Below are 12538 nucleotides of genomic sequence, written 5' to 3' on the forward strand. Positions count from 1 at the left end.
CAGATGAACCTTTTGGTTGTAGTCACTTTTAGCTTGAATGAATGGATGACTTCTTGACGAGAAGTGTCACTAAGGATGGAACGAGGGTACATCAGTTTGATCCTGAGTCAAAAATACGGAGTAAACAGTTGAAACATGCCACCTGCCGAAGAAGTTTAAGCGAGTTTCATAAGTTGGCAATGCCATGGCGTCAGTGTTTTGGGACTGTAAAGGCATCATGAGTGAATATCTGTGTCAAGATCACACAATTAACGCGAAATAAACCCGTTTGCGAGATGCTGTGGAAGAAAATCCAAGAGGACTGATTCATTCTGGTGTTCTCTTGCTTCAGGACAAGACACCTGTGCACACTTCAAGAACGGCAGTTGCCGCGGATGTTGCATGCGATTAACTGACTGACTGAGTTTGGTTTTACGCCGCTTTTAGCAATATTCCAGCAACATCACGCCGGGGGACACCAGAAATGGGCTTCACACATTGTACCCATGTGGGGATTCGAACCCGGGTCTTCGGCGTGATGAGCCAAAGCTTTAACCACTAGGCTACCCCACCGGCCCTTCTTGCGATTAACACTTCCGCATGCAACGTATTCTTCTGATTTGACATCATCAGATTGAGTGAGTTTAGTTTTACGCCGCAATCAGGAATATTACAGCTGTAAATACGGTCTGTAAATAATCGAGTCTGGACCAGACAATCCAGTGATCAACAGCATGAGCATCGATCTACGCAATTGGGAACCGATGTGTCAACCAAGTCAGCGAGGCTGACCACCCAGTCCCGTTAGTTGCCTCTTACGACAAGCATGGGTTACTGAAGACCAATATTCTAACCCGGATCTTCACGGGTCGATATCATCAGACTTCAGCCTATTCGCAAAACTGAATTCACACCTTCGACGTCCCGTTTTTGCAAGCGACGATGACTTCATAGCTGCAGTAGTCGATCAAGAGGAAAGCTTCTACAGAAAAAAGGGCAACATCTTGAACATCTTTGGGCCAAGTGCATTGCAGTCAAAGGTGATTACTTCGCAAAATTTGAATTTACTAAAAATTCGGGTTTTTTTCTCCCCAAAGCCTGGAATGTATTGATTTTGCTCTCGTACACCCGTAATCATTCATCTCATTTGCCACAGTGTTAAACTTAAGTATATGGCCGGTGTTATTACATTTAGAATTCGGGAACACCTTTCGTACAAATGTGAAATTTATCTTCTTGAAACCTTAACCTGATGGATTAAGCCAAGTGTAATTTTCAAGTCAGCTATTTACCTATAGTAGTCAACACTAATAAATTTTGTCAAAGGATTTGTAAGAAAACACCCAGATCTTCAGAAACCGAACACCATCATCAGGTGAGCTGTTAATGATTTTGCAATGAGCAGACGACAACATTCCCGCCGCTGTCACGTCGCCAGGTGAGATCTGACTACCTCCGGCTACTAATACTATGTTGATGACAGATCTTTGGTTGAAGCTATCGGAATATGACGATTAAAGCGATGCCAAAGGGATCCCCCTGCGCAGCCAATTACTGCTGCGCTCGCGGCTGGTTCAACAACTGAGCACCCTTTCTTGAGATCAATAGTCGTCTGCCTCTCACACACAACGCCCCCTATCGGCATCCAGAGATCCTCGCAGGGATGCGAATGTTGCGAGAAGCTTTAATGGGCAAATGATAAAGGTCTTTGGTGAATGAACAGTTTAAAAGCTTTTGGGATGACGAAATGACAGGTTTCAAAAGGATACGACAAGGTTTCCGAAAGACGGAGATACCAGCCGAATGTAATTGACATCCGGTATATGTGAGGTAAACTTTCGATAACACAGTCGGACTTGGTGATTGGAGTGTCCATCAAAGTGTCAACTTGAGATGACGGATATATTCGCTGGGATCGTAAGGAGTTATAAAAACCCACAAAGAAGTGGCCACAACGCCAAGAACATGGCCATCTGACTGTTATTTATATTGTTCTACATCAAAACATGGACATCTACCAGTTTTGGATAATCAAAGAAACACGATAACAGTTTCTCTCAAGAAAGTTCAACCACAATCACAGGAACTACCACCAGTGTTCTCGAGGGTAAAAGGCGAATGAAAAACGGCTTGTTCTAATCCCATTTGGATGATTGGTGAATTGAGTATTAATTGAACGACAAACCCTCGTTCTAGGATGGTTACACTCTGCAAATGCAAGAAACGATACAACGTAAACCTCAAGATCCTGTGGAGATAAATATATTGATCAGGCAGTCGTCACAACATCTATTTATACGGATCGCCTGAAGCCATCTGGTATTCTGTCCAAACAGTGATACAACAATCATATCCATTGCACTGGGAGCATGAAAAATTAATGCATGTGTAGCGGTGGAGTGAAAATAGTTTAGGCGCACCGGACACGCTGCACGAGGGACACGAGATATACATGCGTCTAAAAATACAGTCACTCACCTGTTATACTGCACGAGGAGCATGAAGTGTACATACATTGTGTAACAGTGGCGTGAACAAACATCGGTATATTGCACGAAGCACATGATATATCCGTGTAGACCATATCGCTGATACATTGACTTGACAAGGATATTAGATGGACACGAAATCCTCGTGCATCCTGTGATTGTGTTGGAAAGTAAGCATATCGCCAGGTAAGCCTCTCTTTCTTGTACATATCCGTAACAGTAGAGCATTGTTGAGATATATATTACGTTTTTATGATTTGAAACTGTCTCATATTTCCCTGCTACACATATAGACTCATTGTAGGAACAGGTTAATATAAAGAGTTTAGTCTGTAAATGTCGGAGGATGTTTGTTCCAGGACAACATGTCTGTGTTATGGTGTGTCAATATTCACATGTCACGTTTTGTCCTCAATAATTGTAACTGTCATAGCCATCTAGAGCTTGGTCGTTATTCCCAATGCTGTTTTGCATATTGTTGAATATGTACCGTCGAACATGTTTTACTTCCGTGTTGTATTAACTGTGTCTTCGTTCCCAATCGTATGAATCATCGTATTAGGTTAAAATGGTCGTGGCCGATATTGTCCAGTTATATAAACAGTTGCCCAGGCTACCATTACCTATTTTGGATGACAATGACTGGACTATTTTACTGGGAGAAATGAAACACCTTTGACCACAGCTGATTGTCCAGCATTGTTGACGCACTCCCCAGTGATGACACTGGTTGATGAGGTTGCGGTTGTGTGATGAGGTTGTCTCTTGAGGTTGTCTGCCACTGCACTTAAAATAAGCAAAATATTTCACCATTACCCATCTATTTTGAGTTTGTACAAATACATTTGAAAAATGGCTGAAACCAATCTCTAATAAATATTACACTGTCATTGCCATGTGCATCCTTTTCAAGTTGGGGAATTTTGCAAACCGTTATTGACAAATCGAATGCAGACTTGTATGAACTTGTATGAACTCTATTGCCTTGAATAATGTATGAACGGGGCTGTACTTCGCTTGTTACTCGGACACAAACAACGCTGTTGTGTGTGATTACATGTTATACACTTTATAAGGGCAGCACATGAACACACACAAATGAAAACTCATCTCATAAATAATCAAATAATCCCCAATAGACCGGCGTAAATATATATTGAAAACCAGAGAAAGGTGTCTATAACCAATGTTATCAACTTGTGATTAAATAAGCAATGATTCTAGGTTATCTGTAGGCCTGAACAAGCAACAACAACAACAGCAACAACAAGAACAACACACAAAGATCACTTGTGCTCAACCGAAAGTAATTAAAATCACACGTCACCAGCACACAAATATAACATGTTGCATTTGATCACTTTCTAAAAGGCATTGTGCATAGTGCAACAACAAGTCACACTCGAAATCCCTGAACAACAAACAACACATACTGAAACACTTATGCACGACCGAAACCCTTTAACATCAGACAACAATAATAACAAACAACACAATTTGAAACAAAAACACTTTTTATTAAACCGAAAAACCTAAACATCAAACAAGAACACACAAAAGACAAAACCGAAGCCCTTGAACATGAACAACAACAAACAACAAAAACAACACACACACAAACACCAAACCTAAACACCACACAATAATACGTCTGTTAGCACCATCTTTATATCTTGAAAATTCAAGAGAAACCGAATCCAGCAAATGAACTTCCCATGGCTTATCATTTTGTGAACTGGCACTATTGCAATGCAATAAATAAAGATAAAAATATTAGTCTTTGGCCCTAATGAAATTCCGTAAATGATTGCTAAGTTCAAACTTTAGGCTAAAAACCCAAAGAACACTAAACGCTCCCCAAAGACTTTTCAAGCAGCACGTTGGACATTAATCAGTTCTATAGGCATGTGCTCTTGTCACAACTTGAAAATGAACAAGTAGTGATGAAAATAATCTATAATTCTCATTTGACTGAACACGTGTGATGATTCCGTCACGATTTCCATTTTGTCTGTTCATTTTTCTAACTATGCAGATGTCGTCATGAAACGTTTATGGATATCGACTCTTTTCATGTTTCAGAGCAACTTCATGATCCGTTGACCTGATACAAATGACATGAAACTGCCACGAAATATCGTAACAAACAGATGAGTGTTGTTTTCCAAAAAAGTTTCATGTCTCCAGTTGTAATTTCGAACCAAATTCGACTTATGCATATGCCATGGGTGAAATATGGTCCCTATATCACCCCCTTAGTTGGGGAGTTAATAGACGTGTTGTATACTTGGTGACTAGGCAGCGTTCCACAGAGCGGTCTTAGAACTAGGGCTGCTATAAGTATGTGTTGATGAAAGGAAGCTTAAATAACCTCTCCCTCGTTGGCGTAGGTTTTGTCATGATGCTGATCTCAATGGTGTTGTCGTCACACACACACGTCTTTTATTTCATCGTCGTCGTAAGCTTTCATACAACTGTGGTTGGTATTAATGTCAGTAATATTTCATCGTCGTCGTTATAGTCCATGCCGTAGAAGACGTTGTTCTTGTGGGCGCTTGTAAAGGAACAATGATTATGGATTCATTCCGCTATGGCCTGTTTGTTCGCTGAGACAATTCTTTCCATTAACCATTTCATACTGATGGCTAAAAGTAACGGAATTCCATAGCAACGACGTGTTGTTTATCGGCAACAACAATGCTATGTATTAACGTACCACACGTGTGAAATTCATTAACACCCAGTGGAGATCCGAGCAGCATGTGCTGTCAGCAGTCCATGCATGTCGTATGATGCGAATAACGCGTTCGGGTGGACCGTCGTCATATGGATTGGGGCGGTGGGGTAGCCTAATGGTAAAAGCGTCAGCTCGTCACGCTGAAGACCCAGGTTCGATTCCCTACATGGGTACAATGTTTGAAGCCCATTTCTGATGTCCCTAAAAGCTAACTCACTCACTCACGTGTGTTGATGTGATACTGACGAGTATGATTCCCAAGTTGAAACTATAAATTAGCTGGAAATAAGCCCGTAAAAGATCTCGATGTGAAAAGAATATACAATAAAGAGATGTGACAATCAACAATTGTATTCTTAAACTATTCAATTTTTATTTTAATGTCTGTTCAAAACAGAGAGGCCGTACAAATTCAAAGGCAGTATAATATCAAAGTACACTAACAACGAGTCTCTGAAATGAACATATTTTACAGAAAAAAAAGGGTTCACAGTAAAACAAATATAATGAAAAGAAGCCTTGAGAATTACTTCATTTTGCTTGAAGCTGTGAAATCTAGATTTGTCACATTTTCGTGGGCTTTCTTGGATATATCTGCTTCAGGGTCTGTATGACAGACTAAATACCTAAGCAATGATAATAGACATAAATGCAGTGAGTGGTAACTTCAACGTTGGTCAGGCCTAGGCTTCTTCCAAAATAGGCCAAGTCTGAGTATTCAGGGTGGAAGTGATCTTCACACAACTGCTGTTCTTGTAATGTGAGATGGGGCAAGAGGAAGCTAGCTACCCGTATATTCATGTAAGAAAAAGCTACCAGAATTTTCTCCAACTCTCTGTCGTACCACTCCAGAATTTCCTCCAACTCTCTGTCCTACCACTCCAGAATTTTCTCCAACTCTCTGTCATACCCCTCCAAAATTTTCCAAAATTGTCCCAGAAATTTCCCCAGCCGTGTTGTCTCCCTGTCTAAATATAGCACACCATTGTGACCTCCTTAATGTCAACAGAAACATTGGAATAAACTTGAAACATTTTTGCGACAAGAAATAACACTGCCACACAGTACCTGTACATGTCTTTATAACTGGCACAAGTGAAGATCCGGGTTAGAATTGATCGTCAGTAACCCATGCTTGTCGTACGAGGCAACTGACGGGATCGGGTGGTCAGGCTCGCTGGCTTGGTTGACACATGTCATCGCGCAGATCGATGCTCAATTGCGTAGATCGATACCCATGCTGTTGATCATTTGATTGTTTGGTCCAGACTCAATTATTTACAGACCGCCGCCATATAGCTGGAATATTGCTGAGTGCGGCCTAAAACTTAACTCACTTTAGCTAGCAGTTTGTCCACAGCAACCATGCATGTCACGAGAGGTGACTTAACCGATTAACCGAGAGGCGTCCCAAACTTCTCTTGTCCAATGAGAATCCCATTTTCATAGATTGGTGCTCATGATGTCAGTCACTGGTTTGTAAGTTAAGAGAGCTTCGGAAATCTGGACTCAGGTTCGACTGCTTACAGGCCACCACTATACACTTGGACTGCTGCGGGAAACAATAACTGAGAAGCTTGAGACAGCTATATTGAGGTCGTGTCTCAGAGGCGCTGTCATTTGCTCAATTTATCGACCACGATTGTTTTGGGCCTAATTATTATACTACTTAAATATGTAAAAGAACAGTCGTCACTTTCAGATAATTTATAACAGTTATTATGTTAAAAAAAGTTAACATAGCAGAATCATCATAGTTGATATTAGATAATGTACTTGAACTGTGATATGAAAGAATCGTACAACCCCAATACGTAAAATCAATACAATATGTAAAACTAACGCAATATGTAAAAACTTAACGCAAAACGTAAAATATAACGCAATATGTAAAAGATTAACGCCAAATGTAAAAATGTCTTTAACGCAATATGTAAACACCTAACGCAAAATGTAAAACAATTTTAACGCAATTTGTAAAGATTAACGGAATCTGTAAAATACAGCTTGACACAACAATGACACAAGTGATTTGGTTTCCATACAACGGTAGAGAGAGAGAGCAGATCATGTAGAATGAGAGAGAGAGAGAGAGAGAGAGAGAGAGAGAGAGAGAGAGAGAGAGAGAGAGAGAGAGAGAGAGAGAGAGATTAAAATTGGAAACATTGCTACAACATGCATGTTATTTCAAACCAAATTAAGAAGGATCAATAAGTGGTTTCTTTAAAACCCAATTCAGTAATCACAGATTATCAACAACGGAATGGCCAGTTTCAAGGGAAGGTCAAACCTTCTTGAATAAGACATAATGAATATAACCCAAAATACCATTTATGAAAACAAGTTTGAAGAATAAAATAATTCCTTTAAAACTTTCGAAAATAGACTATAAGATGGATTAAAATATCTCTATATACAAGAATATTATATGTTTATCGACTCTGCTTACATGTATACTGAACGAGGTAAAATTTTGTAAAAAATGTAATATGAAGTTTATTTTGTAAGAAACATTGCGATAAAGTCAATTTTGCCAAATTTGTGACATAAATGGATTTCGATCGCCACACCTAATATTCAAACCTAAAAGTGGATTTTACATATTGCGTTAATTTGTACATATTACGTTAAAAAATCTTTTACATTTTGCGTTAGGTGGTGTACTTTTTTGCGTTAAAGACATTTTTACATATTGCGTTAATCTTTACATATTGCGTTATTTTTTATGTTTTGCGTTATGTTGTTACATATTGTGTTAGTTTTACATATTGTCTTGATTTTACATATTGGGGTTGTACACGCCTCCGTGGTGTAGTGATTAGAGCGTCCGCCCGGACAGTGTAAGGTAGCGGGTTCGATCCCCGGCTGCGTCATACCAAAAGACGTTAAAATATGGCATTAATGGCTACAACAAGGGCTGGTCGGCTCGGAGTCAGTATAATGTGTCTGACTGGGGTATTCATGCTTCACTGCGGCATGGTATCTAAGTGGGCTAGCACTATAAAACCAGCTTAAGTCTGGGCTAGTACAAACAACCACACATACACACGCATGCACATCGTCATGTGAGCGAAATAATCTTAAGTACGACTTTTAAACCGATTTCACCTCACCTCACCTCAACTCAACTTTTTAGGAGGAGCACATGCTATAATCAAGCAAGAATGGTGATGCTTCATGTAATATAATTTTCAGTCACTGAGACACTCACAGGTTTTCGTAAACAGCTAAGGTGAATCATCTGTGGGTGTATTTTAACTTCAGTGCAGGAGCTAGTTTTGAAATGTTATTGATTTTTGGTCATGCCACAAACAGGCTGAGAGATTCCTGCAGTGGAGTTCGCGAACCTGCAAAAGCTGCTGAGTTTGCACTGTTCATTGAACCGAACAAGTGATCACCAGGATCCGGGGACAAACCAGGTGCCTGGTACCCGTAGGGTTACAGTGTGATTTGTGCTTTTGTTCTCGGTTTTTGTACCAGGGTCTCACTGAAACGGTGCTCAAGCTATCAACTTCTGGATTGCTTAACCAAGACTTGTATACTAGTACTTTAGCACATATTACATATCACACTCTGCATATAACATACATATATTGAAACCTGTGAGACCTGGCTGCACATCTCATATTTGAACGTCCAAGACCTGCATCACTTGGGGAATTCCTCCCGTCTCCCAGACCATTAAACTGCTCATCAATAGGGGTTAGCACCGCCCGTTGTTTCATATCACTATAGTTAATCTGTTGACATATTCGAGTGGTTCTCAACTTGTTGCCAGTAGCCTTTAACTGAAATACTGTTCAGAGCGGCCTAACATGAACCTCAATCATACTACGGATGGTCGGTGGGGTAGCCTAGTGGTTAAAGCGTTGGCTCGTCACGCCGAAGGGCCAGGTTCTATTCCCCACATGGGTACAATGTGTGAAGCCCATTTCTGGTGTCGTCCGCCTTGATATTGCTGGAATATTGTTAAAGCAGCGTAAAACCAAACACACACCGGTTCTGTTTTCTCTGTTTACTGCAGCCACGTGGCTTTTCTCTGTCTCTTTGTGTGTCTGTTTTCAAGTACATGTATCTCTGTCTCTGTGTGTTCGCACGTGTGCTAAAATAGTGCGATATAGATATTGCTGGAATTTTGCTAAAAGCGGCGTAACACCTTTCTCACTCCCTCACTCTACGCCCGCTTTTTGACTAAACTAACTGAACGCTTCCTGAATTTGTTTCATATGATAAACATCCATTACTTGCCATTACAAGGTCGTCAGACCGTGCAACGATCCTGGCGGGTAGTGCTGCACTATTGCCCTGATTGCTCATGAGTGAGCCATCAGAGATATGGCCGAACCTTTCCCTCCGCTGGTTTTAAGTGTTAATGTTTCTGTCACCAAGATTGCTTTCAACTTGTAACTAACATATTGATTTTGCCTCACGATGCTGGATTTGACCAGTACAGGACTATTAGACTTAAGTTGTCAAGTTGATCTACAAGGATGAGCTCATGAGATTGGAGACTCTAATGTGCTGTCCAATAACCTATGAAGGTAATAGTAGTCTCGGCTAGTATGGACTAGTTCTCGCCTGTCTGAGGTCTCAGTTCCATGTTGGGTCCTTTGAGGACTATGATTTCTGTTGCATGGTTACTTCTTTCATGTTTGTGTTGAAGTTTCTCTCAGATCTGGGTTTATCTCAATATAAAAGTGAAATTAGTTCGATTTGAATTGCACCGGTACAATTTGTCGAGCTATGACATTAATATTGACATTTTATGTGGAAAGAAAACATTTCCAAAGTCAAAGTTGAAGATTAGGTGCCTTCACAAAACAGATCTAGATGTGGACGACGTAATGAAAAGGCTTGAAACTACCCATTCAATTTTAAATGTCACCCTTAAATTAACTTCTACTTATTTTGTAGTGAGTATTATTTTGTATCACGGATTGTGATACATGCTGTCGAACATTTGGTGATTAAATACACCCCTACGTGTCATACGATGTGATTTGAAATGACCATTCATGCTACGATAGATGATACAGTGATACGACATATGATAGTGTGATACAGTTGGTACAGTGATATGAATGAATGAATGAATGAATGAATGAAAGTCTTTATTTCCTCCAGATTTCAATCCGAAGATCATCTACATATATACATCAAATATTTACAACAACATATTCACAAGGCGAGTATACACATGTACAGAGCAAAGGCAAGGAAGGATCTAAAATACAGACTAGAGTGAGGATACCACTGAATACAGGTATTTACAAAATAGGACAATCATACATCTCCATGACATTTCATCTATGTGTTCGGTAACAGGTATCTCACCTCCAGAATAGAGAGACAGCGCGCATTTCATCTTCTGGCAGTAATTCTATTTGTACAGACACATTGACAAGAAAAAGATCTAAAAGTTTGGAAAAGAACTGATTCCTGTTGTACATATAATGTTCACAATGTAGAATTATATGGCAGTCATAGTCACTACAATGTTTTTCACAGAGTTCACAATATTTTGAAAATTTTCTTCGAGAATTGATTTGTACCCAAAATTGTAATATGTCTCTATGTTGTGGATAAACATATATCAAACAATATAGTCTATGTTCACCAAAGTTACAGTGGGTTAGGCGGTATCTGGACATATCCTGTGTCACACAGATCGTGTGATACGACAGATGATACAGTAGTACTACGGATAATACAGTGATACGACATTTAGTAAATAGAGATTATTACACGAGCTCGGGCAATACAAAATTTCACACTCTTTTCGTATATGTCATATAACACGCTTGCTCGAGTGTAATAATTTCTTTTTATCCATTTTGTTCATGTAAGCAAGTGTGACAGCCCTCTTGATTGACGTCATGTTCAAATGTTTAATGACGTCACAGACGACGAAATACATAAACAATGGTTTCTAGGCAAAAGTGATATTTGCACATATGTATGATATATATGACACTGGTTATGTTTCACCATATGGGTAATAAAGTACAGTAATACGACGGTTAATACAATGATACGACATATGATACAGTGAAACGACAGACAATAACGTGATACGATGTAGGATACAGTGATACGACATAAGATACAGTGATACGACATAAGATACAGTGATACGACATATTATATAGTGATAGGACATAGGATACAGTAATACGACATAGAATACAGCGATACGACATATGATACAATGATACGACATAAGATACAGTGAAACGACATATGATACAGTTAAACGACAGACAATAACGTGATACGATGTAGGATACAGTGATACGACATAAGATACAGTGAAACGACATAAGATACAATGATACGACATATGATACAGTGATAGGACATAGGATACAGTAATACGACATAGAATACAGGGATACGACATATGATACAATGATACGACATAAGATACAGTGAAACGACATATGATACAGTTAAACGACAGACAATAACGTGATACTATGTAGGATACAGTGATACGACATATGATACAGTGAAACGACATAAGATACAATGAAACGACATATGATACAGTGAAACGACAGACAATAACGTGATACGATGTAGGATACAGTAATACGACATAAGATACAGTGATACGACATAAGATACAGTGATACGACATATGATACAGTGATAGGACATAGGATACAGTAATACGACATAGAATACAGCGATACGACATATGATACAATGATACGACATAAGATACAGTGAAACGACATATGATACAGTTAAACGACAGACAATAACGTGATACGATGTAGGATACAGTGATACGACATAAGATACAGTGAAACGACATAAGATACAATGATACGACATAAGATACAGTGAAACGACAGACAATAACGTGATACGATGTAGGATACAGTGATACGACATAAGATACAGCGATACGACATAAGATACAGTGATACAACATAAGATACAGTGATACGACATAAGATACAGTGATACGACATAAGATACAGCGATACGACATATGATACAATGATACGACATATGATACAGTGATACAACATAAGATACAGTGATACGACATAAGATACAGCGATACGACTTAGGATACAGCGATACGACATATGATACAGTGATACAACATAAGATACAGTGATACGACATAAGATACAGTGATACGACATAGGATACAGTGATAAGACATAAGATACAGTGATACAACAATAACTGCGACACAGTCTGTCGTGTAGATATGTGTCGTAGCAACAACGGAAGTCTTGTCCATTACAAGTCGATCATCCAGCTTAAAGGAACTTCCGGGTAGCGGGTACAGAAACTGTAAATATACTCAACAGTT

General features: G+C 39.3%; 1 protein-coding gene across 1 annotated transcript in view; it reads left to right on the forward strand.

Moving 5' to 3' along the window:
* Positions 1 to 1670: 1670 nt before the first annotated feature.
* The window catches only part of LOC124256150 (leucine-rich repeat-containing G-protein coupled receptor 5-like), a 185267-nt gene continuing 174399 nt past the window's right edge, over positions 1671 to 12538 (forward strand). Inside the window, exon 1 of the mRNA XM_046690107.1 lies at positions 1671 to 2654. The gene's annotated coding sequence lies outside the window, so the exon portion shown is untranslated. The remainder of the gene's footprint in view (positions 2655 to 12538) is intronic.

This window comes from Haliotis rubra, unplaced genomic scaffold, assembly GCF_003918875.1.
Source record: "Haliotis rubra isolate DU_JTF1 unplaced genomic scaffold, ASM391887v1 Scf62, whole genome shotgun sequence".
In the NCBI taxonomy this organism is placed as follows: Eukaryota; Metazoa; Mollusca; class Gastropoda; order Lepetellida; family Haliotidae; genus Haliotis; species Haliotis rubra.